At 71.2% G+C, this 27703-nt stretch overlaps 23 non-coding genes across 23 annotated transcripts; all 23 read left to right on the forward strand.

The window, feature by feature from the left end:
- The first annotated feature begins 346 nt into the window (after nucleotides 1-346).
- LOC142594403 (5S ribosomal RNA) lies at nucleotides 347-465 on the forward strand. The gene has a single exon (XR_012831397.1). It is a non-coding gene; the product is annotated as a 5S ribosomal RNA (ribosomal RNA).
- A 1047-nt stretch (nucleotides 466-1512) lies between these two features.
- LOC142594404 (5S ribosomal RNA) lies at nucleotides 1513-1631 on the forward strand. The gene has a single exon (XR_012831398.1). It is a non-coding gene; the product is annotated as a 5S ribosomal RNA (ribosomal RNA).
- A 1046-nt stretch (nucleotides 1632-2677) lies between these two features.
- LOC142594405 (5S ribosomal RNA) lies at nucleotides 2678-2796 on the forward strand. The gene has a single exon (XR_012831399.1). It is a non-coding gene; the product is annotated as a 5S ribosomal RNA (ribosomal RNA).
- A 1048-nt stretch (nucleotides 2797-3844) lies between these two features.
- On the forward strand, nucleotides 3845-3963 carry LOC142594359 (5S ribosomal RNA). Its single transcript, XR_012831353.1, has one exon. It is a non-coding gene; the product is annotated as a 5S ribosomal RNA (ribosomal RNA).
- Nucleotides 3964-5253: 1290 nt separating this feature from the next.
- Nucleotides 5254-5372, forward strand: LOC142594406 (5S ribosomal RNA). The gene has a single exon (XR_012831400.1). It is a non-coding gene; the product is annotated as a 5S ribosomal RNA (ribosomal RNA).
- A 1042-nt stretch (nucleotides 5373-6414) lies between these two features.
- LOC142594407 (5S ribosomal RNA) lies at nucleotides 6415-6533 on the forward strand. Its single transcript, XR_012831401.1, has one exon. It is a non-coding gene; the product is annotated as a 5S ribosomal RNA (ribosomal RNA).
- A 1048-nt stretch (nucleotides 6534-7581) lies between these two features.
- Nucleotides 7582-7700, forward strand: LOC142594408 (5S ribosomal RNA). Its single transcript, XR_012831402.1, has one exon. It is a non-coding gene; the product is annotated as a 5S ribosomal RNA (ribosomal RNA).
- Nucleotides 7701-8991: 1291 nt separating this feature from the next.
- LOC142594410 (5S ribosomal RNA) lies at nucleotides 8992-9110 on the forward strand. Its single transcript, XR_012831404.1, has one exon. It is a non-coding gene; the product is annotated as a 5S ribosomal RNA (ribosomal RNA).
- Nucleotides 9111-10158: 1048 nt separating this feature from the next.
- LOC142594411 (5S ribosomal RNA) lies at nucleotides 10159-10277 on the forward strand. Its single transcript, XR_012831405.1, has one exon. It is a non-coding gene; the product is annotated as a 5S ribosomal RNA (ribosomal RNA).
- A 1048-nt stretch (nucleotides 10278-11325) lies between these two features.
- LOC142594412 (5S ribosomal RNA) lies at nucleotides 11326-11444 on the forward strand. Its single transcript, XR_012831406.1, has one exon. It is a non-coding gene; the product is annotated as a 5S ribosomal RNA (ribosomal RNA).
- Nucleotides 11445-12492: 1048 nt separating this feature from the next.
- On the forward strand, nucleotides 12493-12611 carry LOC142594413 (5S ribosomal RNA). Its single transcript, XR_012831407.1, has one exon. It is a non-coding gene; the product is annotated as a 5S ribosomal RNA (ribosomal RNA).
- A 1046-nt stretch (nucleotides 12612-13657) lies between these two features.
- On the forward strand, nucleotides 13658-13776 carry LOC142594414 (5S ribosomal RNA). Its single transcript, XR_012831408.1, has one exon. It is a non-coding gene; the product is annotated as a 5S ribosomal RNA (ribosomal RNA).
- Nucleotides 13777-14824: 1048 nt separating this feature from the next.
- LOC142594415 (5S ribosomal RNA) lies at nucleotides 14825-14943 on the forward strand. The gene has a single exon (XR_012831409.1). It is a non-coding gene; the product is annotated as a 5S ribosomal RNA (ribosomal RNA).
- A 1048-nt stretch (nucleotides 14944-15991) lies between these two features.
- Nucleotides 15992-16110, forward strand: LOC142594416 (5S ribosomal RNA). The gene has a single exon (XR_012831410.1). It is a non-coding gene; the product is annotated as a 5S ribosomal RNA (ribosomal RNA).
- A 1046-nt stretch (nucleotides 16111-17156) lies between these two features.
- Nucleotides 17157-17275, forward strand: LOC142594360 (5S ribosomal RNA). Its single transcript, XR_012831354.1, has one exon. It is a non-coding gene; the product is annotated as a 5S ribosomal RNA (ribosomal RNA).
- A 1049-nt stretch (nucleotides 17276-18324) lies between these two features.
- LOC142594417 (5S ribosomal RNA) lies at nucleotides 18325-18443 on the forward strand. The gene has a single exon (XR_012831411.1). It is a non-coding gene; the product is annotated as a 5S ribosomal RNA (ribosomal RNA).
- Nucleotides 18444-19733: 1290 nt separating this feature from the next.
- LOC142594418 (5S ribosomal RNA) lies at nucleotides 19734-19852 on the forward strand. The gene has a single exon (XR_012831412.1). It is a non-coding gene; the product is annotated as a 5S ribosomal RNA (ribosomal RNA).
- Nucleotides 19853-20900: 1048 nt separating this feature from the next.
- On the forward strand, nucleotides 20901-21019 carry LOC142594419 (5S ribosomal RNA). Its single transcript, XR_012831413.1, has one exon. It is a non-coding gene; the product is annotated as a 5S ribosomal RNA (ribosomal RNA).
- Nucleotides 21020-22069: 1050 nt separating this feature from the next.
- Nucleotides 22070-22188, forward strand: LOC142594421 (5S ribosomal RNA). Its single transcript, XR_012831415.1, has one exon. It is a non-coding gene; the product is annotated as a 5S ribosomal RNA (ribosomal RNA).
- Nucleotides 22189-23236: 1048 nt separating this feature from the next.
- On the forward strand, nucleotides 23237-23355 carry LOC142594422 (5S ribosomal RNA). Its single transcript, XR_012831416.1, has one exon. It is a non-coding gene; the product is annotated as a 5S ribosomal RNA (ribosomal RNA).
- Nucleotides 23356-24406: 1051 nt separating this feature from the next.
- Nucleotides 24407-24525, forward strand: LOC142594423 (5S ribosomal RNA). Its single transcript, XR_012831417.1, has one exon. It is a non-coding gene; the product is annotated as a 5S ribosomal RNA (ribosomal RNA).
- A 1051-nt stretch (nucleotides 24526-25576) lies between these two features.
- On the forward strand, nucleotides 25577-25695 carry LOC142594424 (5S ribosomal RNA). Its single transcript, XR_012831418.1, has one exon. It is a non-coding gene; the product is annotated as a 5S ribosomal RNA (ribosomal RNA).
- Nucleotides 25696-26744: 1049 nt separating this feature from the next.
- Nucleotides 26745-26863, forward strand: LOC142594425 (5S ribosomal RNA). Its single transcript, XR_012831419.1, has one exon. It is a non-coding gene; the product is annotated as a 5S ribosomal RNA (ribosomal RNA).
- Nucleotides 26864-27703: the final 840 nt, after the last annotated feature.

Genomic DNA, 27703 nt, shown 5'->3' on the forward strand with positions numbered 1-27703 from the left:
TGGCCTGGTGCGGAGGGTCGGGCGCGTGTGAGCGCTTGCGGTGGTCGGCGTGGGCCATTGCGTTGTTGGGAGGGTGCGTGCGTGACGGTGGTCGCGTGGCGTGTCGGGTCGTCGTTGCCGTGGGTCGGGGCGCGAGCGCGTTGTCGTTTTGAGGAGCGGTGCGCGCAGGGTGTGTGTGGGGGCGTTGTTGGTGAGGTGGTGGTGTTTTTGTGTGTGTGTGTTGTGTGTGTGGTGTGGTGTGCGCGCGGGGGTGTGTCGTGGTCGTTGGGGTGGGTGGGCGTGTGTGTAGCGCGGGGCGTGAGCGCGTGGAGGGTCCCGCGAGAGGGCCCTTGGCGGGGCAGGGGGTGCCTACGGCCATACCACCCTGAGAACGCCCGATCTCGTCTGATCTCGGAAGCTAAGCAGGGTCGGGCCCGGTTAGTACTTGGATGGGAGACCGCCTGGGAATACCGGGTGCTGTAGGCTTTTGCTGCGGGGCGCGGTCGCCGTGGGTCAGGGGGTTGGGGGGAGCGTGCGCGCGGGTGGGCGTTGCCGTGGGTCAGGGCGCCAGCGTGTTGGCGTTTCCAGGAGCGGGCCGTCCAGGGTGGGGGGTGTTGGTGTCGGGCAGGCGGAGGGGTGGGCTTTAGCTGCCGTCCGGGGTGCGCGGGGGCGGCCCCGTTGTTGTTGGTGGCCTGGTGCGGAGGGGCGGGCGCGTGCGGTGGTCGCCGTGGGCCATCGCGTTGGTGGCAGAGTGCGTGCGGGACGGTGGTGGCGTCGCGGCTCGGGTCGGCGTTGCCGTGGGTCAGGACGCCAGCGTGTTGGCGTTTCCAGGAGCGGGCCGTCCAGGGTGGGGGGTGGTGTCGGCGGTGGTGGGCACGTGGGGGTGCAGGCTTTTGCTGCTGTCCGGGGTGCGCGGGGTAGTCCCCGGTTGTTGTTGGTGGCCTGGTGCGGAGGGGCGGGCGCGTGCGGCGGTCGCCGTGGGTCATGCGTTGGGGGCAGCGTGCGTGCGTGACGGTGGTGGCGTCGCGTGTCGGGTCGGCGTTGCCGTGGAGCGGGGCGCGAGCGCGTTGTCGTTTCGAGGAGCGGGCCGTGCAGGGTGGGGGGTGGTGGTGGTGGTTCTGGGCAGGTGGGGGTGTAGGCTTTAGCTGGTGTTTGTGGTGCGCGGGGTGGGCCCCGGTTGTTGTTGGTGGCCTGGTGCGGAGGGTCGGGCGCGTGTGAGCGCTTGCGGTGGTCGGCGTGGGCCATTGCGTTGTTGGGAGGGTGCGTGCGTGACGGTGGTCGCGTGGCGTGTCGGGTCGTCGTTGCCGTGGGTCGGGGCGCGAGCGGGTTGTCGTTTTGAGGAGCGGTGCGCGCAGGGTGTGTGTGGGGGCGTTGTTGGTGAGGTGGTGGTGTTTTTGTGTGTGTGTGTTGTGTGTGTGGTGTGGTGTGCGCGCGGGGGTGTGTCGTGGTCGTTGGGGTGGGTGGGCGTGTGTGTAGCGCGGGGCGTGAGCGCGTGGAGGGTCCCGCGAGAGGGCCCTTGGCGGGGCAGGGGGTGCCTACGGCCATACCACCCTGAGAACGCCCGATCTCGTCTGATCTCGGAAGCTAAGCAGGGTCGGGCCCGGTTAGTACTTGGATGGGAGACCGCCTGGGAATACCGGGTGCTGTAGGCTTTTGCTGCGGGGCGCGGTCGCCGTGGGTCAGGGGGTTGGGGGGAGCGTGCGCGCGGGTGGGCGTTGCCGTGGGTCAGGGCGCCAGCGTGTTGGCGTTTGCAGGAGCGGGCCGTCCAGGGTGGGGGGTGTTGGTGTCGGGCAGGCGGAGGGGTGGGCTTTAGCTGCCGTCCGGGGTGCGCGGGGGCGGCCCCGTTGTTGTTGGTGGCCTGGTGCGGAGGGGCGGGCGCGTGCGGTGGTCGCCGTGGGCCATCGCGTTGGTGGCAGAGTGCGTGCGGGACGGTGGTCGCGTCGCGGCTCGGGTCGGCGTTGCCGTGGGTCAGGACGCCAGCGTGTTGGCGTTTCCAGGAGCGGGCCGTCCAGGGTGGGGGGTGGTGTCGGCGGTGGTGGGCACGTGGGGGTGCAGGCTTTTGCTGCTGTCCGGGGTGCGCGGGGTAGTCCCCGGTTGTTGTTGGTGGCCTGGTGCGGAGGGGCGGGCGCGTGCGGCGGTCGCCGTGGGTCATGCGTTGGGGGCAGCGTGCGTGCGTGACGGTGGTGGCGTCGCGTGTCGGGTCGGCGTTGCCGTGGAGCGGGGCGCGAGCGCGTTGTCGTTTCGAGGAGCGGGCCGTGCAGGGTGGGGGGTGGTGGTGGTGGTGCTGGGCAGGCGGGGGTGTAGGCTTTAGCTGGTGTTTGTGGTGCGCGGGGTGGGCCCCGGTTGTTGTTGGTGGCCTGGTGCGGAGGGTCGGGCGCGTGTGAGCGCTTGCGGTGGTCGGCGTGGGCCATTGCGTTGTTGGGAGGGTGCGTGCGTGACGGTGGTCGCGTGGCGTGTCGGGTCGTCGTTGCCGTGGGTCGGGGCGCGAGCGCGTTGTCGTTTTGAGGAGCGGTGCGCGCAGGGTGTGTGTGGGGGCGTTGTTGGTGAGGTGGTGGTGTTTTTGTGTGTGTGTGTGTGTGTGTGGTGTGGTGTGCGCGCGGGGGTGTGTCGTGGTCGTTGGGGTGGGTGGGCGTGTGTGTAGCGCGGGGCGTGAGCGCGTGGAGGGTCCCGCGAGAGGGCCCTTGGCGGGGCAGGGGGTGCCTACGGCCATACCACCCTGAGAACGCCCGATCTCGTCTGATCTCGGAAGCTAAGCAGGGTCGGGCCCGGTTAGTACTTGGATGGGAGACCGCCTGGGAATACCGGGTGCTGTAGGCTTTTGCTGCGGGGCGCGGTCGCCGTGGGTCAGGGGGTTGGGGGGGAGCGTGCGCGCGGGTGGGCGTTGCCGTGGGTCAGGGCGCCAGCGTGTTGGCGTTTCCAGGAGCGGGCCGTCCAGGGTGGGGGGTGTTGGTGTCGGGCAGGCGGAGGGGTGGGCTTTAGCTGCCGTCCGGGGTGCGCGGGGGCGGCCCCGTTGTTGTTGGTGGCCTGGTGCGGAGGGGCGGGCGCGTGCGGTGGTCGCCGTGGGCCATCGCGTTGGTGGCAGAGTGCGTGCGGGACGGTGGTGGCGTCGCGGCTCGGGTCGGCGTTGCCGTGGGTCAGGACGCCAGCGTGTTGGCGTTTCCAGGAGCGGGCCGTCCAGGGTGGGGGGTGGTGTCGGCGGTGGTGGGCACGTGGGGGTGCAGGCTTTTGCTGCTGTCCGGGGTGCGCGGGGTAGTCCCCGGTTGTTGTTGGTGGCCTGGTGCGGAGGGGCGGGCGCGTGCGGCGGTCGCCGTGGGTCATGCGTTGGGGGCAGCGTGCGTGCGTGACGGTGGTGGCGTCGCGTGTCGGGTCGGCGTTGCCGTGGAGCGGGGCGCGAGCGCGTTGTCGTTTCGAGGAGCGGGCCGTGCAGGGTGGGGGGTGGTGGTGGTGGTTCTGGGCAGGCGGGGGTGTAGGCTTTAGCTGGTGTTTGTGGTGCGCGGGGTGGGCCCCGGTTGTTGTTGGTGGCCTGGTGCGGAGGGTCGGGCGCGTGTGAGCGCTTGCGGTGGTCGGCGTGGGCCATTGCGTTGTTGGGAGGGTGCGTGCGTGACGGTGGTGGCGTGGCGTGTCGGGTCGTCGTTGCCGTGGGTCGGGGCGCGAGCGCGTTGTCGTTTTGAGGAGCGGTGCGCGCAGGGTGTGTGTGGGGGCGTTGTTGGTGAGGTGGTGGTGTTTTTGTGTGTGTGTGTTGTGTGTGTGGTGTGGTGTGCGCGCGGGGGTGTGTCGTGGTCGTTGGGGTGGGTGGGCGTGTGTGTAGCGCGGGGCGTGAGCGCGTGGAGGGTCCCGCGAGAGGGCCCTTGGCGGGGCAGGGGGTGCCTACGGCCATACCACCCTGAGAACGCCCGATCTCGTCTGATCTCGGAAGCTAAGCAGGGTCGGGCCCGGTTAGTACTTGGATGGGAGACCGCCCGGGAATACCGGGTGCTGTAGGCTTTTGCTGCGGGGCGCGGTCGCCGTGGGTCAGGGGGTTGGGGGGAGCGTGCGCGCGGGTGGGCGTTGCCGTGGGTCAGGGCGCCAGCGTGTTGGCGTTTCCAGGAGCGGGCCGTCCAGGGTGGGGGGTGTTGGTGTCGGGCAGGCGGAGGGGTGGGCTTTAGCTGCCGTCCGGGGTGCGCGGGGGCGGCCCCGTTGTTGTTGGTGGCCTGGTGCGGAGGGGCGGGCGCGTGCGGTGGTCGCTGTGGGCCATCGCGTTGGTGGCAGAGTGCGTGCGGGACGGTGGTCGCGTCGCGGCTCGGGTCGGCGTTGCCGTGGGTCAGGGCGCCAGCGTGTTGGCGTTTCCAGGAGCGGGCCGTCCAGGGTGGGGGGTGTTGGTGTCGGGCAGGCGGAGGGGTGGGCTTTAGCTGCCGTCCGGGGTGCGCGGGGGCGGCCCCGTTGTTGTTGGTGGCCTGGTGCGGAGGGGCGGGCGCGTGCGGTGGTCGCCGTGGGCCATCGCGTTGGTGGCAGAGTGCGTGCGGGACGGTGGTGGCGTCGCGGCTCGGGTCGGCGTTGCCGTGGGTCAGGACGCCAGCGTGTTGGCGTTTCCAGGAGCGGGCCGTCCAGGGTGGGGGGTGGTGTCGGCGGTGGTGGGCACGTGGGGGTGCAGGCTTTTGCTGCTGTCCGGGGTGCGCGGGGTAGTCCCCGGTTGTTGTTGGTGGCCTGGTGCGGAGGGGCGGGCGCGTGCGGCGGTCGCCGTGGGTCATGCGTTGGGGGCAGCGTGCGTGCGTGACGGTGGTGGCGTCGCGTGTCGGGTCGGCGTTGCCGTGGAGCGGGGCGCGAGCGCGTTGTCGTTTCGAGGAGCGGGCCGTGCAGGGTGGGGGGTGGTGGTGGTGGTGCTGGGCAGGCGGGGGTGTAGGCTTTAGCTGGTGTTTGGGGTGCGCGGGGTGGGCCCCGGTTGTTGTTGGTGGCCTGGTGCGGAGGGTCGGGCGCGTGTGAGCGCTTGCGGTGGTCGGCGTGGGCCATTGCGTTGTTGGGAGGGTGCGTGCGTGACGGTGGTCGCGTGGCGTGTCGGGTCGTCGTTGCCGTGGGTCGGGGCGCGAGCGGGTTGTCGTTTTGAGGAGCGGTGCGCGCAGGGTGTGTGTGGGGGCGTTGTTGGTGAGGTGGTGGTGTTTTTGTGTGTGTGTGTTGTGTGTGTGGTGTGGTGTGCGCGCGGGGGTGTGTCGTGGTCGTTGGGGTGGGTGGGCGTGTGTGTAGCGCGGGGCGTGAGCGCGTGGAGGGTCCCGCGAGAGGGCCCTTGGCGGGGCAGGGGGTGCCTACGGCCATACCACCCTGAGAACGCCCGATCTCGTCTGATCTCGGAAGCTAAGCAGGGTCGGGCCCGGTTAGTACTTGGATGGGAGACCGCCTGGGAATACCGGGTGCTGTAGGCTTTTGCTGCGGGGCGCGGTCGCCGTGGGTCAGGGGGTTGGGGGGAGCGTGCGCGCGGGTGGGCGTTGCCGTGGGTCAGGGCGCCAGCGTGTTGGCGTTTGCAGGAGCGGGCCGTCCAGGGTGGGGGGTGTTGGTGTCGGGCAGGCGGAGGGGTGGGCTTTAGCTGCCGTCCGGGGTGCGCGGGGGCGGCCCCGTTGTTGTTGGTGGCCTGGTGCGGAGGGGCGGGCGCGTGCGGTGGTCGCCGTGGGCCATCGCGTTGGTGGCAGAGTGCGTGCGGGACGGTGGTGGCGTCGCGGCTCGGGTCGGCGTTGCCGTGGGTCAGGACGCCAGCGTGTTGGCGTTTCCAGGAGCGGGCCGTCCAGGGTGGGGGGTGGTGTCGGCGGTGGTGGGCACGTGGGGGTGCAGGCTTTTGCTGCTGTCCGGGGTGCGCGGGGTAGTCCCCGGTTGTTGTTGGTGGCCTGGTGCGGAGGGGCGGGCGCGTGCGGCGGTCGCCGTGGGTCATGCGTTGGGGGCAGCGTGCGTGCGTGACGGTGGTGGCGTCGCGTGTCGGGTCGGCGTTGCCGTGGAGCGGGGCGCGAGCGCGTTGTCGTTTCGAGGAGCGGGCCGTGCAGGGTGGGGGGTGGTGGTGGTGGTGCTGGGCAGGCGGGGGTGTAGGCTTTAGCTGGTGTTTGTGGTGCGCGGGGTGGGCCCCGGTTGTTGTTGGTGGCCTGGTGCGGAGGGTCGGGCGCGTGTGAGCGCTTGCGGTGGTCGGCGTGGGCCATTGCGTTGTTGGGAGGGTGCGTGCGTGACGGTGGTCGCGTGGCGTGTCGGGTCGTCGTTGCCGTGGGTCGGGGCGCGAGCGCGTTGTCGTTTTGAGGAGCGGTGCGCGCAGGGTGTGTGTGGGGGCGTTGTTGGTGAGGTGGTGGTGTTTTTGTGTGTGTGTGTGTGTGGTGTGGTGTGCGCGCGGGGGTGTGTCGTGGTCGTTGGGGTGGGTGGGCGTGTGTGTAGCGCGGGGCGTGAGCGCGTGGAGGGTCCCGCGAGAGGGCCCTTGGCGGGGCAGGGGGTGCCTACGGCCATACCACCCTGAGAACGCCCGATCTCGTCTGATCTCGGAAGCTAAGCAGGGTCGGGCCCGGTTAGTACTTGGATGGGAGACCGCCTGGGAATACCGGGTGCTGTAGGCTTTTGCTGCGGGGCGCGGTCGCCGTGGGTCAGGGGGTTGGGGGGAGCGTGCGCGCGGGTGGGCGTTGCCGTGGGTCAGGGCGCCAGCGTGTTGGCGTTTCCAGGAGCGGGCCGTCCAGGGTGGGGGGGTGTTGGTGTCGGGCAGGCGGAGGGGTGGGCTTTAGCTGCCGTCCGGGGTGCGCGGGGGCGGCCCCGTTGTTGTTGGTGGCCTGGTGCGGAGGGGCGGGCGCGTGCGGTGGTCGCCGTGGGCCATCGCGTTGGTGGCAGAGTGCGTGCGGGACGGTGGTCGCGTCGCGGCTCGGGTCGGCGTTGCCGTGGGTCAGGACGCCAGCGTGTTGGCGTTTCCAGGAGCGGGCCGTCCAGGGTGGGGGGTGGTGTCGGCGGTGGTGGGCACGTGGGGGTGCAGGCTTTTGCTGCTGTCCGGGGTGCGCGGGGTAGTCCCCGGTTGTTGTTGGTGGCCTGGTGCGGAGGGGCGGGCGCGTGCGGCGGTCGCCGTGGGTCATGCGTTGGGGGCAGCGTGCGTGCGTGACGGTGGTGGCGTCGCGTGTCGGGTCGGCGTTGCCGTGGAGCGGGGCGCGAGCGCGTTGTCGTTTCGAGGAGCGGGCCGTGCAGGGTGGGGGGTGGTGGTGGTGGTGCTGGGCAGGCGGGGGTGTAGGCTTTAGCTGGTGTTTGTGGTGCGCGGGGTGGGCCCCGGTTGTTGTTGGTGGCCTGGTGCGGAGGGTCGGGCGCGTGTGAGCGCTTGCGGTGGTCGGCGTGGGCCATTGCGTTGTTGGGAGGGTGCGTGCGTGACGGTGGTCGCGTGGCGTGTCGGGTCGTCGTTGCCGTGGGTCGGGGCGCGAGCGCGTTGTCGTTTTGAGGAGCGGTGCGCGCAGGGTGTGTGTGGGGGCGTTGTTGGTGAGGTGGTGGTGTTTTTGTGTGTGTGTGTTGTGTGTGTGGTGTGGTGTGCGCGCGGGGGTGTGTCGTGGTCGTTGGGGTGGGTGGGCGTGTGTGTAGCGCGGGGCGTGAGCGCGTGGAGGGTCCCGCGAGAGGGCCCTTGGCGGGGCAGGGGGTGCCTACGGCCATACCACCCTGAGAACGCCCGATCTCGTCTGATCTCGGAAGCTAAGCAGGGTCGGGCCCGGTTAGTACTTGGATGGGAGACCGCCTGGGAATACCGGGTGCTGTAGGCTTTTGCTGCGGGGCGCGGTCGCCGTGGGTCAGGGGGTTGGGGGGAGCGTGCGCGCGGGTGGGCGTTGCCGTGGGTCAGGGCGCCAGCGTGTTGGCGTTTCCAGGAGCGGGCCGTCCAGGGTGGGGGGTGTTGGTGTCGGGCAGGCGGAGGGGTGGGCTTTAGCTGCCGTCCGGGGTGCGCGGGGGCGGCCCCGTTGTTGTTGGTGGCCTGGTGCGGAGGGGCGGGCGCGTGCGGTGGTCGCTGTGGGCCATCGCGTTGGTGGCAGAGTGCGTGCGGGACGGTGGTCGCGTCGCGGCTCGGGTCGGCGTTGCCGTGGGTCAGGGCGCCAGCGTGTTGGCGTTTCCAGGAGCGGGCCGTCCAGGGTGGGGGGTGTTGGTGTCGGGCAGGCGGAGGGGTGGGCTTTAGCTGCCGTCCGGGGTGCGCGGGGGGCGGCCCCGTTGTTGTTGGTGGCCTGGTGCGGAGGGGCGGGCGCGTGCGGTGGTCGCCGTGGGCCATCGCGTTGGTGGCAGAGTGCGTGCGGGACGGTGGTGGCGTCGCGGCTCGGGTCGGCGTTGCCGTGGGTCAGGACGCCAGCGTGTTGGCGTTTCCAGGAGCGGGCCGTCCAGGGTGGGGGGTGGTGTCGGCGGTGGTGGGCACGTGGGGGTGCAGGCTTTTGCTGCTGTCCGGGGTGCGCGGGGTAGTCCCCGGTTGTTGTTGGTGGCCTGGTGCGGAGGGGCGGGCGCGTGCGGCGGTCGCCGTGGGTCATGCGTTGGGGGCAGCGTGCGTGCGTGACGGTGGTGGCGTCGCGTGTCGGGTCGGCGTTGCCGTGGAGCGGGGCGCGAGCGCGTTGTCGTTTCGAGGAGCGGGCCGTGCAGGGTGGGGGGTGGTGGTGGTGGTGCTGGGCAGGCGGGGGTGTAGGCTTTAGCTGGTGTTTGGGGTGCGCGGGGTGGGCCCCGGTTGTTGTTGGTGGCCTGGTGCGGAGGGTCGGGCGCGTGTGAGCGCTTGCGGTGGTCGGCGTGGGCCATTGCGTTGTTGGGAGGGTGCGTGCGTGACGGTGGTCGCGTGGCGTGTCGGGTCGTCGTTGCCGTGGGTCGGGGCGCGAGCGCGTTGTCGTTTTGAGGAGCGGTGCGCGCAGGGTGTGTGTGGGGGCGTTGTTGGTGAGGTGGTGGTGTTTTTGTGTGTGTGTGTTGTGTGTGTGGTGTGGTGTGCGCGCGGGGGTGTGTCGTGGTCGTTGGGGTGGGTGGGCGTGTGTGTAGCGCGGGGCGTGAGCGCGTGGAGGGTCCCGCGAGAGGGCCCTTGGCGGGGCAGGGGGTGCCTACGGCCATACCACCCTGAGAACGCCCGATCTCGTCTGATCTCGGAAGCTAAGCAGGGTCGGGCCCGGTTAGTACTTGGATGGGAGACCGCCTGGGAATACCGGGTGCTGTAGGCTTTTGCTGCGGGGCGCGGTCGCCGTGGGTCAGGGGGTTGGGGGGGAGCGTGCGCGCGGGTGGGCGTTGCCGTGGGGCAGGGCGCCAGCGTGTTGGCGTTTCCAGGAGGGGGCCGTCCAGGGTGGGGGGTGTTGGTGTCGGGCAGGCGGAGGGGTGGGCTTTAGCTGCCGTCCGGGGTGCGCGGGGGCGGCCCCGTTGTTGTTGGTGGCCTGGTGCGGAGGGGCGGGCGCGTGCGGTGGTCGCCGTGGGCCATCGCGTTGGTGGCAGAGTGCGTGCGGGACGGTGGTGGCGTCGCGGCTCGGGTCGGCGTTGCCGTGGGTCAGGACGCCAGCGTGTTGGCGTTTCCAGGAGCGGGCCGTCCAGGGTGGGGGGTGGTGTCGGCGGTGGTGGGCACGTGGGGGTGCAGGCTTTTGCTGCTGTCCGGGGTGCGCGGGGTAGTCCCCGGTTGTTGTTGGTGGCCTGGTGCGGAGGGGCGGGCGCGTGCGGCGGTCGCCGTGGGTCATGCGTTGGGGGCAGCGTGCGTGCGTGACGGTGGTGGCGTCGCGTGTCGGGTCGGCGTTGCCGTGGAGCGGGGCGTGAGCCCGTTGTCGTTTCGAGGAGCGGGCCGTGCAGGGTGCGGGGTGGTGGTGGTGGTTCTGGGCAGGCGGGGGTGTAGGCTTTAGCTGGTGTTTGTGGTGCGCGGGGTGGGCCCCGGTTGTTGTTGGTGGCCTGGTGCGGAGGGTCGGGCGCGTGTGAGCGCTTGCGGTGGTCGGCGTGGGCCATTGCGTTGTTGGGAGGGTGCGTGCGTGACGGTGGTCGCGTGGCGTGTCGGGTCGTCGTTGCCGTGGGTCGGGGCGCGAGCGCGTTGTCGTTTTGAGGAGCGGTGCGCGCAGGGTGTGTGTGGGGGCGTTGTTGGTGAGGTGGTGGTGTTTTTGTGTGTGTGTGTTGTGTGTGTGGTGTGGTGTGCGCGCGGGGGTGTGTCGTGGTCGTTGGGGTGGGTGGGCGTGTGTGTAGCGCGGGGCGTGAGCGCGTGGAGGGTCCCGCGAGAGGGCCCTTGGCGGGGCAGGGGGTGCCTACGGCCATACCACCCTGAGAACGCCCGATCTCGTCTGATCTCGGAAGCTAAGCAGGGTCGGGCCCGGTTAGTACTTGGATGGGAGACCGCCTGGGAATACCGGGTGCTGTAGGCTTTTGCTGCGGGGCGCGGTCGCCGTGGGTCAGGGGGTTGGGGGGAGCGTGCGCGCGGGTGGGCGTTGCCGTGGGTCAGGGCGCCAGCGTGTTGGCGTTTCCAGGAGCGGGCCGTCCAGGGTGGGGGGTGTTGGTGTCGGGCAGGCGGAGGGGTGGGCTTTAGCTGCCGTCCGGGGTGCGCGGGGGCGGCCCCGTTGTTGTTGGTGGCCTGGTGCGGAGGGGCGGGCGCGTGCGGTGGTCGCCGTGGGCCATCGCGTTGGTGGCAGAGTGCGTGCGGGACGGTGGTCGCGTCGCGGCTCGGGTCGGCGTTGCCGTGGGTCAGGACGCCAGCGTGTTGGCGTTTCCAGGAGCGGGCCGTCCAGGGTGGGGGGGTGGTGTCGGCGGTGGTGGGCACGTGGGGGTGCAGGCTTTTGCTGCTGTCCGGGGTGCGCGGGGTAGTCCCCGGTTGTTGTTGGTGGCCTGGTGCGGAGGGGCGGGCGCGTGCGGCGGTCGCCGTGGGTCATGCGTTGGGGGCAGCGTGCGTGCGTGACGGTGGTGGCGTCGCGTGTCGGGTCGGCGTTGCCGTGGAGCGGGGCGCGAGCGCGTTGTCATTTCGAGGAGCGGGCCGTGCAGGGTGGGGGGGGGTGGTGGTGGTGCTGGGCAGGCGGGGGTGTAGGCTTTAGCTGGTGTTTGTGGTGCGCGGGGTGGGCCCCGGTTGTTGTTGGTGGCCTGGTGCGGAGGGTCGGGCGCGTGTGAGCGCTTGCGGTGGTCGGCGTGGGCCATTGCGTTGTTGGGAGGGTGCGTGCGTGACGGTGGTCGCGTGGCGTGTCGGGTCGTCGTTGCCGTGGGTCGGGGCGCGAGCGCGTTGTCGTTTTGAGGAGCGGTGCGCGCAGGGTGTGTGTGGGGGCGTTGTTGGTGAGGTGGTGGTGTTTTTGTGTGTGTGTGTTGTGTGTGTGGTGTGGTGTGCGCGCGGGGGTGTGTCGTGGTCGTTGGGGTGGGTGGGCGTGTGTGTAGCGCGGGGCGTGAGCGCGTGGAGGGTCCCGCGAGAGGGCCCTTGGCGGGGCAGGGGGTGCCTACGGCCATACCACCCTGAGAACGCCCGATCTCGTCTGATCTCGGAAGCTAAGCAGGGTCGGGCCCGGTTAGTACTTGGATGGGAGACCGCCTGGGAATACCGGGTGCTGTAGGCTTTTGCTGCGGGGCGCGGTCGCCGTGGGTCAGGGGGTTGGGGGGAGCGTGCGCGCGGGTGGGCGTTGCCGTGGGTCAGGGCGCCAGCGTGTTGGCGTTTCCAGGAGCGGGCCGTCCAGGGTGGGGGGTGTTGGTGTCGGGCAGGCGGAGGGGTGGGCTTTAGCTGCCGTCCGGGGTGCGCGGGGGGCGGCCCCGTTGTTGTTGGTGGCCTGGTGCGGAGGGGCGGGCGCGTGCGGTGGTCGCCGTGGGCCATCGCGTTGGTGGCAGAGTGCGTGCGGGACGGTGGTGGCGTCGCGGCTCGGGTCGGCGTTGCCGTGGGTCAGGACGCCAGCGTGTTGGCGTTTCCAGGAGCGGGCCGTCCAGGGTGGGGGGTGGTGTCGGCGGTGGTGGGCACGTGGGGGTGCAGGCTTTTGCTGCTGTCCGGGGTGCGCGGGGTAGTCCCCGGTTGTTGTTGGTGGCCTGGTGCGGAGGGGCGGGCGCGTGCGGCGGTCGCCGTGGGTCATGCGTTGGGGGCAGCGTGCGTGCGTGACGGTGGTGGCGTCGCGTGTCGGGTCGGCGTTGCCGTGGAGCGGGGCGCGAGCGCGTTGTCGTTTCGAGGAGCGGGCCGTGCAGGGTGGGGGGTGGTGGTGGTGGTTCTGGGCAGGTGGGGGTGTAGGCTTTAGCTGGTGTTTGTGGTGCGCGGGGTGGGCCCCGGTTGTTGTTGGTGGCCTGGTGCGGAGGGTCGGGCGCGTGTGAGCGCTTGCGGTGGTCGGCGTGGGCCATTGCGTTGTTGGGAGGGTGCGTGCGTGACGGTGGTCGCGTGGCGTGTCGGGTCGTCGTTGCCGTGGGTCGGGGCGCGAGCGGGTTGTCGTTTTGAGGAGCGGTGCGCGCAGGGTGTGTGTGGGGGCGTTGTTGGTGAGGTGGTGGTGTTTTTGTGTGTGTGTGTTGTGTGTGTGGTGTGGTGTGCGCGCGGGGGTGTGTCGTGGTCGTTGGGGTGGGTGGGCGTGTGTGTAGCGCGGGGCGTGAGCGCGTGGAGGGTCCCGCGAGAGGGCCCTTGGCGGGGCAGGGGGTGCCTACGGCCATACCACCCTGAGAACGCCCGATCTCGTCTGATCTCGGAAGCTAAGCAGGGTCGGGCCCGGTTAGTACTTGGATGGGAGACCGCCTGGGAATACCGGGTGCTGTAGGCTTTTGCTGCGGGGCGCGGTCGCCGTGGGTCAGGGGGTTGGGGGGGAGCGTGCGCGCGGGTGGGCGTTGCCGTGGGTCAGGGCGCCAGCGTGTTGGCGTTTGCAGGAGCGGGCCGTCCAGGGTGGGGGGTGTTGGTGTCGGGCAGGCGGAGGGGTGGGCTTTAGCTGCCGTCCGGGGTGCGCGGGGGCGGCCCCGTTGTTGTTGGTGGCCTGGTGCGGAGGGGCGGGCGCGTGCGGTGGTCGCCGTGGGCCATCGCGTTGGTGGCAGAGTGCGTGCGGGACGGTGGTCGCGTCGCGGCTCGGGTCGGCGTTGCCGTGGGTCAGGACGCCAGCGTGTTGGCGTTTCCAGGAGCGGGCCGTCCAGGGTGGGGGGTGGTGTCGGCGGTGGTGGGCACGTGGGGGTGCAGGCTTTTGCTGCTGTCCGGGGTGCGCGGGTAGTCCCCGGTTGTTGTTGGTGGCCTGGTGCGGAGGGGCGGGCGCGTGCGGCGGTCGCCGTGGGTCATGCGTTGGGGGCAGCGTGCGTGCGTGACGGTGGTGGCGTCGCGTGTCGGGTCGGCGTTGCCGTGGAGCGGGGCGCGAGCGCGTTGTCGTTTCGAGGAGCGGGCCGTGCAGGGTGGGGGGTGGTGGTGGTGGTGCTGGGCAGGCGGGGGTGTAGGCTTTAGCTGGTGTTTGTGGTGCGCGGGGTGGGCCCCGGTTGTTGTTGGTGGCCTGGTGCGGAGGGTCGGGCGCGTGTGAGCGCTTGCGGTGGTCGGCGTGGGCCATTGCGTTGTTGGGAGGGTGCGTGCGTGACGGTGGTCGCGTGGCGTGTCGGGTCGTCGTTGCCGTGGGTCGGGGCGCGAGCGCGTTGTCGTTTTGAGGAGCGGTGCGCGCAGGGTGTGTGTGGGGGCGTTGTTGGTGAGGTGGTGGTGTTTTTGTGTGTGTGTGTGTGTGTGTGGTGTGGTGTGCGCGCGGGGGTGTGTCGTGGTCGTTGGGGTGGGTGGGCGTGTGTGTAGCGCGGGGCGTGAGCGCGTGGAGGGTCCCGCGAGAGGGCCCTTGGCGGGGCAGGGGGTGCCTACGGCCATACCACCCTGAGAACGCCCGATCTCGTCTGATCTCGGAAGCTAAGCAGGGTCGGGCCCGGTTAGTACTTGGATGGGAGACCGCCTGGGAATACCGGGTGCTGTAGGCTTTTGCTGCGGGGCGCGGTCGCCGTGGGTCAGGGGGTTGGGGGGGAGCGTGCGCGCGGGTGGGCGTTGCCGTGGGTCAGGGCGCCAGCGTGTTGGCGTTTCCAGGAGCGGGCCGTCCAGGGTGGGGGGTGTTGGTGTCGGGCAGGCGGAGGGGTGGGCTTTAGCTGCCGTCCGGGGTGCGCGGGGGCGGCCCCGTTGTTGTTGGTGGCCTGGTGCGGAGGGGCGGGCGCGTGCGGTGGTCGCCGTGGGCCATCGCGTTGGTGGCAGAGTGCGTGCGGGACGGTGGTGGCGTCGCGGCTCGGGTCGGCGTTGCCGTGGGTCAGGACGCCAGCGTGTTGGCGTTTCCAGGAGCGGGCCGTCCAGGGTGGGGGGTGGTGTCGGCGGTGGTGGGCACGTGGGGGTGCAGGCTTTTGCTGCTGTCCGGGGTGCGCGGGGTAGTCCCCGGTTGTTGTTGGTGGCCTGGTGCGGAGGGGCGGGCGCGTGCGGCGGTCGCCGTGGGTCATGCGTTGGGGGCAGCGTGCGTGCGTGACGGTGGTGGCGTCGCGTGTCGGGTCGGCGTTGCCGTGGAGCGGGGCGCGAGCGCGTTGTCGTTTCGAGGAGCGGGCCGTGCAGGGTGGGGGGTGGTGGTGGTGGTTCTGGGCAGGCGGGGGTGTAGGCTTTAGCTGGTGTTTGGGGTGCGCGGGGTGGGCCCCGGTTGTTGTTGGTGGCCTGGTGCGGAGGGTCGGGCGCGTGTGAGCGCTTGCGGTGGTCGGCGTGGGCCATTGCGTTGTTGGGAGGGTGCGTGCGTGACGGTGGTCGCGTGGCGTGTCGGGTCGTCGTTGCCGTGGGTCGGGGCGCGAGCGCGTTGTCGTTTTGAGGAGCGGTGCGCGCAGGGTGTGTGTGGGGGCGTTGTTGGTGAGGTGGTGGTGTTTTTGTGTGTGTGTGTTGTGTGTGTGGTGTGGTGTGCGCGCGGGGGTGTGTCGTGGTCGTTGGGGTGGGTGGGCGTGTGTGTAGCGCGGGGCGTGAGCGCGTGGAGGGTCCCGCGAGAGGGCCCTTGGCGGGGCAGGGGGTGCCTACGGCCATACCACCCTGAGAACGCCCGATCTCGTCTGATCTCGGAAGCTAAGCAGGGTCGGGCCCGGTTAGTACTTGGATGGGAGACCGCCTGGGAATACCGGGTGCTGTAGGCTTTTGCTGCGGGGCGCGGTCGCCGTGGGTCAGGGGGTTGGGGGGAGCGTGCGCGCGGGTGGGCGTTGCCGTGGGGCAGGGCGCCAGCGTGTTGGCGTTTCCAGGAGGGGGCCGTCCAGGGTGGGGGGTGTTGGTGTCGGGCAGGCGGAGGGGTGGGCTTTAGCTGCCGTCCGGGGTGCGCGGGGGTCGGCCCCGTTGTTGTTGGTGGCCTGGTGCGGAGGGGCGGGCGCGTGCGGTGGTCGCCGTGGGCCATCGCGTTGGTGGCAGAGTGCGTGCGGGACGGTGGTGGCGTCGCGGCTCGGGTCGGCGTTGCCGTGGGTCAGGACGCCAGCGTGTTGGCGTTTCCAGGAGCGGGCCGTCCAGGGTGGGGGGTGGTGTCGGCGGTGGTGGGCACGTGGGGGTGCAGGCTTTTGCTGCTGTCCGGGGTGCGCGGGGTAGTCCCCGGTTGTTGTTGGTGGCCTGGTGCGGAGGGGCGGGCGCGTGCGGCGGTCGCCGTGGGTCATGCGTTGGGGGCAGCGTGCGTGCGTGACGGTGGTGGCGTCGCGTGTCGGGTCGGCGTTGCCGTGGAGCGGGGCGTGAGCCCGTTGTCGTTTCGAGGAGCGGGCCGTGCAGGGTGCGGGGTGGTGGTGGTGGTTCTGGGCAGGCGGGGGTGTAGGCTTTAGCTGGTGTTTGTGGTGCGCGGGGTGGGCCCCGGTTGTTGTTGGTGGCCTGGTGCGGAGGGTCGGGCGCGTGTGAGCGCTTGCGGTGGTCGGCGTGGGCCATTGCGTTGTTGGGAGGGTGCGTGCGTGACGGTGGTCGCGTGGCGTGTCGGGTCGTCGTTGCCGTGGGTCGGGGCGCGAGCGCGTTGTCGTTTTGAGGAGCGGTGCGCGCAGGGTGTGTGTGGGGGCGTTGTTGGTGAGGTGGTGGTGTTTTTGTGTGTGTGTGTTGTGTGTGTGGTGTGGTGTGCGCGCGGGGGTGTGTCGTGGTCGTTGGGGTGGGTGGGCGTGTGTGTAGCGCGGGGCGTGAGCGCGTGGAGGGTCCCGCGAGAGGGCCCTTGGCGGGGCAGGGGGTGCCTACGGCCATACCACCCTGAGAACGCCCGATCTCGTCTGATCTCGGAAGCTAAGCAGGGTCGGGCCCGGTTAGTACTTGGATGGGAGACCGCCTGGGAATACCGGGTGCTGTAGGCTTTTGCTGCGGGGCGCGGTCGCCGTGGGTCAGGGGGTTGGGGGGAGCGTGCGCGCGGGTGGGCGTTGCCGTGGGTCAGGGCGCCAGCGTGTTGGCGTTTCCAGGAGCGGGCCGTCCAGGGTGGGGGGTGTTGGTGTCGGGCAGGCGGAGGGGTGGGCTTTAGCTGCCGTCCGGGGTGCGCGGGGGCGGCCCCGTTGTTGTTGGTGGCCTGGTGCGGAGGGGCGGGCGCGTGCGGTGGTCGCCGTGGGCCATCGCGTTGGTGGCAGAGTGCGTGCGGGACGGTGGTCGCGTCGCGGCTCGGGTCGGCGTTGCCGTGGGTCAGGACGCCAGCGTGTTGGCGTTTCCAGGAGCGGGCCGTCCAGGGTGGGGGGTGGTGTCGGCGGTGGTGGGCACGTGGGGGTGCAGGCTTTTGCTGCTGTCCGGGGTGCGCGGGGTAGTCCCCGGTTGTTGTTGGTGGCCTGGTGCGGAGTGCGGCGGTCGCCGTGGGTCATGCGTTGGGGGCAGCGTGCGTGCGTGACGGTGGTGGCGTCGCGTGTCGGGGTCGGCGTTGCCGTGGAGCGGGGCGCGAGCGCGTTGTCGTTTCGAGGAGCGGGCCGTGCAGGGTGGGGGGTGGTGGTGGTGGTGCTGGGCAGGCGGGGGTGTAGGCTTTAGCTGGTGTTTGTGGTGCGCGGGGTGGGCCCCGGTTGTTGTTGGTGGCCTGGTGCGGAGGGTCGGGGCGCGTGTGAGCGCTTGCGGGTGGTCGGCGTGGGCCATTGCGTTGTTGGGAGGGTGCGTGCGTGACGGTGGTCGCGTGGCGTGTCGGGTCGTCGTTGCCGTGGGTCGGGGCGCGAGCGCTGTTGTCGTTTTGAGGAGCGGTGCGCGCAGGGTGTGTGTGGGGGCGTTGTTGGTGAGGTGGTGGTGTTTTTGTGTGTGTGTGTGTGTGTGTGTGGTGTGGTGTGCGCGCGGGGGTGTGTCGTGGTCGTTGGGGTGGGTGGGGCGTGTGTGTGTAGCGCGGGGGCGTGAGCGCGTGGAGGGTCCCGCGAGAGGGCCCTTGGCGGGGGCAGGGGGTGCCTACGGCCATACCACCCTGAGAACGCCCGATCTCGTCTGATCTCGGAAGCTAAGCAGGGTCGGGCCCGGTTAGTACTTGGATGGGAGACCGCCCGGGAATACCGGGTGCTGTAGGCTTTTGCTGCGGGGCGCGGGTCGCCGTGGGTCAGGGGGTTGGGGGGAGCGTGCGCGCGGGTGGGCGTTGCCGTGGGTCAGGGCGCCAGCGTGTTGGCGTTTCCAGGAGCGGGCCGTCCAGGGTGGGGGGTGTTGGTGTCGGGCAGGCGGAGGGGTGGGCTTTAGCTGCCGTCCGGGGTGCGCGGGGGCGGCCCCGTTGTTGTTGGTGGCCTGGTGCGGAGGGGCGGGCGCGTGCGGTGGTCGCCGTGGGCCATCGCGTTGGTGGCAGAGTGCGTGCGGGACGGTGGTCGCGTCGCGGCTCGGGTGGGCGTTGCCGTGGGTCAGGACGCCAGCGTGTTGGCGTTTCCAGGAGCGGGCCGTCCAGGGTGGGGGGGTGGTGTCGGCGGTGGTGGGCACGTGGGGGTGCAGGCTTTTGCTGCTGTCCGGGGTGCGCGGGGTAGTCCCCGGTTGTTGTTGGTGGCCTGGTGCGGAGGGGCGGGCGCGTGCGGCGGTCGCCGTGGGTCATGCGTTGGGGGCAGCGTGCGTGCGTGACGGTGGTGGCGTCGCGTGTCGGGTCGGCGTTGCCGTGGAGCGGGGCGCGAGCGCGTTGTCGTTTCGAGGAGCGGGCCGTGCAGGGTGGGGGGTGGTGGTGGTGGTTCTGGGCAGGCGGGGGTGTAGGCTTTAGCTGGTGTTTGTGGTGCGCGGGGTGGGCCCCGGTTGTTGTTGGTGGCCTGGTGCGGAGGGTCGGGCGCGTGTGAGCGCTTGCGGTGGTCGGCGTGGGCCATTGCGTTGTTGGGAGGGTGCGTGCGTGACGGTGGTCGCGTGGCGTGTCGGGTCGTCGTTGCCGTGGGTCGGGGCGCGAGCGCGTTGTCGTTTTGAGGAGCGGTGCGCGCAGGGTGTGTGTGGGGGCGTTGTTGGTGAGGTGGTGGTGTTTTTGTGTGTGTGTGTTGTGTGTGTGGTGTGGTGTGCGCGCGGGGGTGTGTCGTGGTCGTTGGGGTGGGTGGGCGTGTGTGTAGCGCGGGGCGTGAGCGCGTGGAGGGTCCCGCGAGAGGGCCCTTGGCGGGGCAGGGGGTGCCTACGGCCATACCACCCTGAGAACGCCCGATCTCGTCTGATCTCGGAAGCTAAGCAGGGTCGGGCCCGGTTAGTACTTGGATGGGAGACCGCCTGGGAATACCGGGTGCTGTAGGCTTTTGCTGCGGGGCGCGGTCGCCGTGGGTCAGGGGGTTGGGGGGAGCGTGCGCGCGGGTGGGCGTTGCCGTGGGTCAGGGCGCCAGCGTGTTGGCGTTTCCAGGAGCGGGCCGTCCAGGGTGGGGGGTGTTGGTGTCGGGCAGGCGGAGGGGTGGGCTTTAGCTGCCGTCCGGGGTGCGCGGGGGCGGCCCCGTTGTTGTTGGTGGCCTGGTGCGGAGGGGCGGGCGCGTGCGGTGGTCGCTGTGGGCCATCGCGTTGGTGGCAGAGTGCGTGCGGGACGGTGGTGGCGTCGCGGCTCGGGTCGGCGTTGCCGTGGGTCAGGGCGCCAGCGTGTTGGCGTTTCCAGGAGCGGGCCGTCCAGGGTGGGGGGTGTTGGTGTCGGGCAGGCGGAGGGGTGGGCTTTAGCTGCCGTCCGGGGTGCGCGGGGGCGGCCCCGTTGTTGTTGGTGGCCTGGTGCGGAGGGGCGGGCGCGTGCGGTGGTCGCCGTGGGCCATCGCGTTGGTGGCAGAGTGCGTGCGGGACGGTGGTGGCGTCGCGGCTCGGGTCGGCGTTGCCGTGGGTCAGGACGCCAGCGTGTTGGCGTTTCCAGGAGCGGGCCGTCCAGGGTGGGGGGTGGTGTCGGCGGTGGTGGGCACGTGGGGGTGCAGGCTTTTGCTGCTGTCCGGGGTGCGCGGGGTAGTCCCCGGTTGTTGTTGGTGGCCTGGTGCGGAGGGGCGGGCGCGTGCGGCGGTCGCCGTGGGTCATGCGTTGGGGGCAGCGTGCGTGCGTGACGGTGGTGGCGTCGCGTGTCGGGTCGGCGTTGCCGTGGAGCGGGGCGCGAGCGCGTTGTCGTTTCGAGGAGCGGGCCGTGCAGGGTGGGGGGTGGTGGTGGTGGTGCTGGGCAGGCGGGGGTGTAGGCTTTAGCTGGTGTTTGGGGTGCGCGGGGTGGGCCCCGGTTGTTGTTGGTGGCCTGGTGCGGAGGGTCGGGCGCGTGTGAGCGCTTGCGGTGGTCGGCGTGGGCCATTGCGTTGTTGGGAGGGTGCGTGCGTGACGGTGGTCGCGTGGCGTGTCGGGTCGTCGTTGCCGTGGGTCGGGGCGCGAGCGCGTTGTCGTTTTGAGGAGCGGTGCGCGCAGGGTGTGTGTGGGGGCGTTGTTGGTGAGGTGGTGGTGTTTTTGTGTGTGTGTGTTGTGTGTGTGGTGTGGTGTGCGCGCGGGGGTGTGTCGTGGTCGTTGGGGTGGGTGGGCGTGTGTGTAGCGCGGGGCGTGAGCGCGTGGAGGGTCCCGCGAGAGGGCCCTTGGCGGGGCAGGGGGTGCCTACGGCCATACCACCCTGAGAACGCCCGATCTCGTCTGATCTCGGAAGCTAAGCAGGGTCGGGCCCGGTTAGTACTTGGATGGGAGACCGCCTGGGAATACCGGGTGCTGTAGGCTTTTGCTGCGGGGCGCGGTCGCCGTGGGTCAGGGGGTTGGGGGGGAGCGTGCGCGCGGGTGGGCGTTGCCGTGGGGCAGGGCGCCAGCGTGTTGGCGTTTCCAGGAGGGGGCCGTCCAGGGTGGGGGGTGTTGGTGTCGGGCAGGCGGAGGGGTGGGCTTTAGCTGCCGTCCGGGGTGCGCGGGGGCGGCCCCGTTGTTGTTGGTGGCCTGGTGCGGAGGGGCGGGCGCGTGCGGTGGTCGCCGTGGGCCATCGCGTTGGTGGCAGAGTGCGTGCGGGACGGTGGTGGCGTCGCGGCTCGGGTCGGCGTTGCCGTGGGTCAGGACGCCAGCGTGTTGGCGTTTCCAGGAGCGGGCCGTCCAGGGTGGGGGGTGGTGTCGGCGGTGGTGGGCACGTGGGGGTGCAGGCTTTTGCTGCTGTCCGGGGTGCGCGGGGTAGTCCCCGGTTGTTGTTGGTGGCCTGGTGCGGAGGGGCGGGCGCGTGCGGCGGTCGCCGTGGGTCATGCGTTGGGGGCAGCGTGCGTGCGTGACGGTGGTGGCGTCGCGTGTCGGGTCGGCGTTGCCGTGGAGCGGGGCGTGAGCCCGTTGTCGTTTCGAGGAGCGGGCCGTGCAGGGTGCGGGGTGGTGGTGGTGGTTCTGGGCAGGCGGGGGTGTAGGCTTTAGCTGGTGTTTGTGGTGCGCGGGGTGGGCCCCGGTTGTTGTTGGTGGCCTGGTGCGGAGGGTCGGGCGCGTGTGAGCGCTTGCGGTGGTCGGCGTGGGCCATTGCGTTGTTGGGAGGGTGCGTGCGTGACGGTGGTCGCGTGGCGTGTCGGGTCGTCGTTGCCGTGGGTCGGGGCGCGAGCGCGTTGTCGTTTTGAGGAGCGGTGCGCGCAGGGTGTGTGTGGGGGCGTTGTTGGTGAGGTGGTGGTGTTTTTGTGTGTGTGTGTTGTGTGTGTGGTGTGGTGTGCGCGCGGGGGTGTGTCGTGGTCGTTGGGGTGGGTGGGCGTGTGTGTAGCGCGGGGCGTGAGCGCGTGGAGGGTCCCGCGAGAGGGCCCTTGGCGGGGCAGGGGGTGCCTACGGCCATACCACCCTGAGAACGCCCGATCTCGTCTGATCTCGGAAGCTAAGCAGGGTCGGGCCCGGTTAGTACTTGGATGGGAGACCGCCTGGGAATACCGGGTGCTGTAGGCTTTTGCTGCGGGGCGCGGTCGCCGTGGGTCAGGGGGTTGGGGGGAGCGTGCGCGCGGGGTGGGCGTTGCCGTGGGTCAGGGCGCCAGCGTGTTGGCGTTTCCAGGAGCGGGCCGTCCAGGGTGGGGGGGTGTTGGTGTCGGGCAGGCGGAGGGGTGGGCTTTAGCTGCCGTCCGGGGTGCGCGGGGGGCGGCCCCGTTGTTGTTGGTGGCCTGGTGCGGAGGGGCGGGCGCGTGCGGTGGTCGCCGTGGGCCATCGCGTTGGTGGCAGAGTGCGTGCGGGACGGTGGTCGCGTCGCGGCTCGGGTCGGCGTTGCCGTGGGTCAGGACGCCAGCGTGTTGGCGTTTCCAGGAGCGGGCCGTCCAGGGTGGGGGGTGGTGTCGGCGGTGGTGGGCACGTGGGGGTGCAGGCTTTTGCTGCTGTCCGGGGTGCGCGGGGTAGTCCCCGGTTGTTGTTGGTGGCCTGGTGCGGAGGGGCGGGCGCGTGCGGCGGTCGCCGTGGGTCATGCGTTGGGGGCAGCGTGCGTGCGTGACGGTGGTGGCGTCGCGTGTCGGGTCGGCGTTGCCGTGGAGCGGGGCGCGAGCGCGTTGTCATTTCGAGGAGCGGGCCGTGCAGGGTGGGGGGGGGTGGTGGTGGTGCTGGGCAGGCGGGGGTGTAGGCTTTAGCTGGTGTTTGTGGTGCGCGGGGTGGGCCCCGGTTGTTGTTGGTGGCCTGGTGCGGAGGGTCGGGCGCGTGTGAGCGCTTGCGGTGGTCGGCGTGGGCCATTGCGTTGTTGGGAGGGTGCGTGCGTGACGGTGGTCGCGTGGCGTGTCGGGTCGTCGTTGCCGTGGGTCGGGGCGCGAGCGCGTTGTCGTTTTGAGGAGCGGTGCGCGCAGGGTGTGTGTGGGGGCGTTGTTGGTGAGGTGGTGGTGTTTTTGTGTGTGTGTGTTGTGTGTGTGGTGTGGTGTGCGCGCGGGGGTGTGTCGTGGTCGTTGGGGTGGGTGGGCGTGTGTGTAGCGCGGGGCGTGAGCGCGTGGAGGGTCCCGCGAGAGGGCCCTTGGCGGGGCAGGGGGTGCCTACGGCCATACCACCCTGAGAACGCCCGATCTCGTCTGATCTCGGAAGCTAAGCAGGGTCGGGCCCGGTTAGTACTTGGATGGGAGACCGCCTGGGAATACCGGGTGCTGTAGGCTTTTGCTGCGGGGCGCGGTCGCCGTGGGTCAGGGGGTTGGGGGGAGCGTGCGCGCGGGTGGGCGTTGCCGTGGGTCAGGGCGCCAGCGTGTTGGCGTTTCCAGGAGCGGGCCGTCCAGGGTGGGGGGTGTTGGTGTCGGGCAGGCGGAGGGGTGGGCTTTAGCTGCCGTCCGGGGTGCGCGGGGGGCGGCCCCGTTGTTGTTGGTGGCCTGGTGCGGAGGGGCGGGCGCGTGCGGTGGTCGCCGTGGGCCATCGCGTTGGTGGCAGAGTGCGTGCGGGACGGTGGTGGCGTCGCGGCTCGGGTCGGCGTTGCCGTGGGTCAGGACGCCAGCGTGTTGGCGTTTCCAGGAGCGGGCCGTCCAGGGTGGGGGGTGGTGTCGGCGGTGGTGGGCACGTGGGGGTGCAGGCTTTTGCTGCTGTCCGGGGTGCGCGGGGTAGTCCCCGGTTGTTGTTGGTGGCCTGGTGCGGAGGGGCGGGCGCGTGCGGCGGTCGCCGTGGGTCATGCGTTGGGGGCAGCGTGCGTGCGTGACGGTGGTGGCGTCGCGTGTCGGGTCGGCGTTGCCGTGGAGCGGGGCGCGAGCGCGTTGTCGTTTCGAGGAGCGGGCCGTGCAGGGTGGGGGGTGGTGGTGGTGGTTCTGGGCAGGTGGGGGTGTAGGCTTTAGCTGGTGTTTGTGGTGCGCGGGGTGGGCCCCGGTTGTTGTTGGTGGCCTGGTGCGGAGGGTCGGGCGCGTGTGAGCGCTTGCGGTGGTCGGCGTGGGCCATTGCGTTGTTGGGAGGGTGCGTGCGTGACGGTGGTCGCGTGGCGTGTCGGGTCGTCGTTGCCGTGGGTCGGGGCGCGAGCGGGTTGTCGTTTTGAGGAGCGGTGCGCGCAGGGTGTGTGTGGGGGCGTTGTTGGTGAGGTGGTGGTGTTTTTGTGTGTGTGTGTTGTGTGTGTGGTGTGGTGTGCGCGCGGGGGTGTGTCGTGGTCGTTGGGGTGGGTGGGCGTGTGTGTAGCGCGGGGCGTGAGCGCGTGGAGGGTCCCGCGAGAGGGCCCTTGGCGGGGCAGGGGGTGCCTACGGCCATACCACCCTGAGAACGCCCGATCTCGTCTGATCTCGGAAGCTAAGCAGGGTCGGGCCCGGTTAGTACTTGGATGGGAGACCGCCTGGGAATACCGGGTGCTGTAGGCTTTTGCTGCGGGGCGCGGTCGCCGTGGGTCAGGGGGTTGGGGGGAGCGTGCGCGCGGGTGGGCGTTGCCGTGGGTCAGGGCGCCAGCGTGTTGGCGTTTGCAGGAGCGGGCCGTCCAGGGTGGGGGGGTGTTGGTGTCGGGCAGGCGGAGGGGTGGGCTTTAGCTGCCGTCCGGGGTGCGCGGGGGGCGGCCCCGTTGTTGTTGGTGGCCTGGTGCGGAGGGGCGGGCGCGTGCGGTGGTCGCCGTGGGCCATCGCGTTGGTGGCAGAGTGCGTGCGGGACGGTGGTCGCGTCGCGGCTCGGGTCGGCGTTGCCGTGGGTCAGGACGCCAGCGTGTTGGCGTTTCCAGGAGCGGGCCGTCCAGGGTGGGGGGTGGTGTCGGCGGTGGTGGGCACGTGGGGGTGCAGGCTTTTGCTGCTGTCCGGGGTGCGCGGGGTAGTCCCCGGTTGTTGTTGGTGGCCTGGTGCGGAGGGGCGGGCGCGTGCGGCGGTCGCCGTGGGTCATGCGTTGGGGGCAGCGTGCGTGCGTGACGGTGGTGGCGTCGCGTGTCGGGTCGGCGTTGCCGTGGAGCGGGGCGCGAGCGCGTTGTCGTTTCGAGGAGCGGGCCGTGCAGGGTGGGGGGTGGTGGTGGTGGTGCTGGGCAGGCGGGGGTGTAGGCTTTAGCTGGTGTTTGTGGTGCGCGGGGTGGGCCCCGGTTGTTGTTGGTGGCCTGGTGCGGAGGGTCGGGCGCGTGTGAGCGCTTGCGGTGGTCGGCGTGGGCCATTGCGTTGTTGGGAGGGTGCGTGCGTGACGGTGGTCGCGTGGCGTGTCGGGTCGTCGTTGCCGTGGGTCGGGGCGCGAGCGCGTTGTCGTTTTGAGGAGCGGTGCGCGCAGGGTGTGTGTGGGGGCGTTGTTGGTGAGGTGGTGGTGTTTTTGTGTGTGTGTGTGTGTGTGTGTGGTGTGGTGTGCGCGCGGGGGTGTGTCGTGGTCGTTGGGGTGGGTGGGCGTGTGTGTAGCGCGGGGGCGTGAGCGCGTGGAGGGTCCCGCGAGAGGGCCCTTGGCGGGGCAGGGGGTGCCTACGGCCATACCACCCTGAGAACGCCCGATCTCGTCTGATCTCGGAAGCTAAGCAGGGTCGGGCCCGGTTAGTACTTGGATGGGAGACCGCCTGGGAATACCGGGTGCTGTAGGCTTTTGCTGCGGGGCGCGGTCGCCGTGGGTCAGGGGGTTGGGGGGGAGCGTGCGCGCGGGTGGGCGTTGCCGTGGGTCAGGGCGCCAGCGTGTTGGCGTTTCCAGGAGCGGGCCGTCCAGGGTGGGGGGTGTTGGTGTCGGGCAGGCGGAGGGGTGGGCTTTAGCTGCCGTCCGGGGTGCGCGGGGGGCGGCCCCGTTGTTGTTGGTGGCCTGGTGCGGAGGGGCGGGGCGCGTGCGGTGGTCGCCGTGGGCCATCGCGTTGGTGGCAGAGTGCGTGCGGGACGGTGGTGGCGTCGCGGCTCGGGTCGGCGTTGCCGTGGGTCAGGACGCCAGCGTGTTGGCGTTTCCAGGAGCGGGCCGTCCAGGGTGGGGGGTGGTGTCGGCGGTGGTGGGCACGTGGGGGTGCAGGCTTTTGCTGCTGTCCGGGGGTGCGCGGGGTAGTCCCCGGTTGTTGTTGGTGGCCTGGTGCGGAGGGGCGGGCGCGTGCGGCGGTCGCCGTGGGTCATGCGTTGGGGGCAGCGTGCGTGCGTGACGGTGGTGGCGTCGCGTGTCGGGTCGGCGTTGCCGTGGAGCGGGGCGCGAGCGCGTTGTCGTTTCGAGGAGCGGGCCGTGCAGGGTGGGGGGTGGTGGTGGTGGTTCTGGGCAGGCGGGGGTGTAGGCTTTAGCTGGTGTTTGGGGTGCGCGGGGTGGGCCCCGGTTGTTGTTGGTGGCCTGGTGCGGAGGGTCGGGCGCGTGTGAGCGCTTGCGGTGGTCGGCGTGGGCCATTGCGTTGTTGGGAGGGTGCGTGCGTGACGGTGGTCGCGTGGCGTGTCGGGTCGTCGTTGCCGTGGGTCGGGGCGCGAGCGCGTTGTCGTTTTGAGGAGCGGTGCGCGCAGGGTGTGTGTGGGGGCGTTGTTGGTGAGGTGGTGGTGTTTTTGTGTGTGTGTGTTGTGTGTGTGGTGTGGTGTGCGCGCGGGGGTGTGTCGTGGTCGTTGGGGTGGGTGGGCGTGTGTGTAGCGCGGGGCGTGAGCGCGTGGAGGGTCCCGCGAGAGGGCCCTTGGCGGGGCAGGGGGTGCCTACGGCCATACCACCCTGAGAACGCCCGATCTCGTCTGATCTCGGAAGCTAAGCAGGGTCGGGCCCGGTTAGTACTTGGATGGGAGACCGCCTGGGAATACCGGGTGCTGTAGGCTTTTGCTGCGGGGCGCGGTCGCCGTGGGTCAGGGGGTTGGGGGGAGCGTGCGCGCGGGGTGGGCGTTGCCGTGGGGCAGGGCGCCAGCGTGTTGGCGTTTCCAGGAGGGGGCCGTCCAGGGTGGGGGGTGTTGGTGTCGGGCAGGCGGAGGGGTGGGCTTTAGCTGCCGTCCGGGGTGCGCGGGGGGCGGCCCCGTTGTTGTTGGTGGCCTGGTGCGGAGGGGCGGGCGCGTGCGGTGGTCGCCGTGGGCCATCGCGTTGGTGGCAGAGTGCGTGCGGGACGGTGGTGGCGTCGCGGCTCGGGTCGGCGTTGCCGTGGGTCAGGACGCCAGCGTGTTGGCGTTTCCAGGAGCGGGCCGTCCAGGGTGGGGGGTGGTGTCGGCGGTGGTGGGCACGTGGGGGTGCAGGCTTTTGCTGCTGTCCGGGGTGCGCGGGGTAGTCCCCGGTTGTTGTTGGTGGCCTGGTGCGGAGGGGCGGGCGCGTGCGGCGGTCGCCGTGGGTCATGCGTTGGGGGCAGCGTGCGTGCGTGACGGTGGTGGCGTCGCGTGTCGGGTCGGCGTTGCCGTGGAGCGGGGCGTGAGCCCGTTGTCGTTTCGAGGAGCGGGCCGTGCAGGGTGCGGGGTGGTGGTGGTGGTTCTGGGCAGGCGGGGGTGTAGGCTTTAGCTGGTGTTTGTGGTGCGCGGGGTGGGCCCCGGTTGTTGTTGGTGGCCTGGTGCGGAGGGTCGGGCGCGTGTGAGCGCTTGCGGTGGTCGGCGTGGGCCATTGCGTTGTTGGGAGGGTGCGTGCGTGACGGTGGTCGCGTGGCGTGTCGGGTCGTCGTTGCCGTGGGTCGGGGCGCGAGCGCGTTGTCGTTTTGAGGAGCGGTGCGCGCAGGGTGTGTGTGGGGGCGTTGTTGGTGAGGTGGTGGTGTTTTTGTGTGTGTGTGTTGTGTGTGTGGTGTGGTGTGCGCGCGGGGGTGTGTCGTGGTCGTTGGGGTGGGTGGGCGTGTGTGTAGCGCGGGGCGTGAGCGCGTGGAGGGTCCCGCGAGAGGGCCCTTGGCGGGGCAGGGGGTGCCTACGGCCATACCACCCTGAGAACGCCCGATCTCGTCTGATCTCGGAAGCTAAGCAGGGTCGGGCCCGGTTAGTACTTGGATGGGAGACCGCCTGGGAATACCGGGTGCTGTAGGCTTTTGCTGCGGGGCGCGGTCGCCGTGGGTCAGGGGGTTGGGGGGAGCGTGCGCGCGGGTGGGCGTTGCCGTGGGTCAGGGCGCCAGCGTGTTGGCGTTTCCAGGAGCGGGCCGTCCAGGGTGGGGGGTGTTGGTGTCGGGCAGGCGGAGGGGTGGGCTTTAGCTGCCGTCCGGGGTGCGCCGGGGGCGGCCCCGTTGTTGTTGGTGGCCTGGTGCGGAGGGGCGGGCGCGTGCGGTGGTCGCCGTGGGCCATCGCGTTGGTGGCAGAGTGCGTGCGGGACGGTGGTCGCGTCGCGGCTCGGGTCGGCGTTGCCGTGGGTCAGGACGCCAGCGTGTTGGCGTTTCCAGGAGCGGGCCGTCCAGGGTGGGGGGTGGTGTCGGCGGTGGTGGGCACGTGGGGGTGCAGGCTTTTGCTGCTGTCCGGGGTGCGCGGGGTAGTCCCCGGTTGTTGTTGGTGGCCTGGTGCGGAGGGGCGGGCGCGTGCGGCGGTCGCCGTGGGTCATGCGTTGGGGGCAGCGTGCGTGCGTGACGGTGGTGGCGTCGCGTGTCGGGTCGGCGTTGCCGTGGAGCGGGGCGCGAGCGCGTTGTCGTTTCGAGGAGCGGGCCGTGCAGGGTGGGGGGTGGTGGTGGTGGTGCTGGGCAGGCGGGGGTGTAGGCTTTAGCTGGTGTTTGTGGTGCGCGGGGTGGGCCCCGGTTGTTGTTGGTGGCCTGGTGCGGAGGGTCGGGCGCGTGTGAGCGCTTGCGGTGGTCGGCGTGGGCCATTGCGTTGTTGGGAGGGTGCGTGCGTGACGGTGGTCGCGTGGCGTGTCGGGTCGTCGTTGCCGTGGGTCGGGGCGCGAGCG

Source organism: Pelecanus crispus, chromosome 9 (assembly GCF_030463565.1).
Source record: "Pelecanus crispus isolate bPelCri1 chromosome 9, bPelCri1.pri, whole genome shotgun sequence".
NCBI classification, from domain to species: Eukaryota; Metazoa; Chordata; class Aves; order Pelecaniformes; family Pelecanidae; genus Pelecanus; species Pelecanus crispus.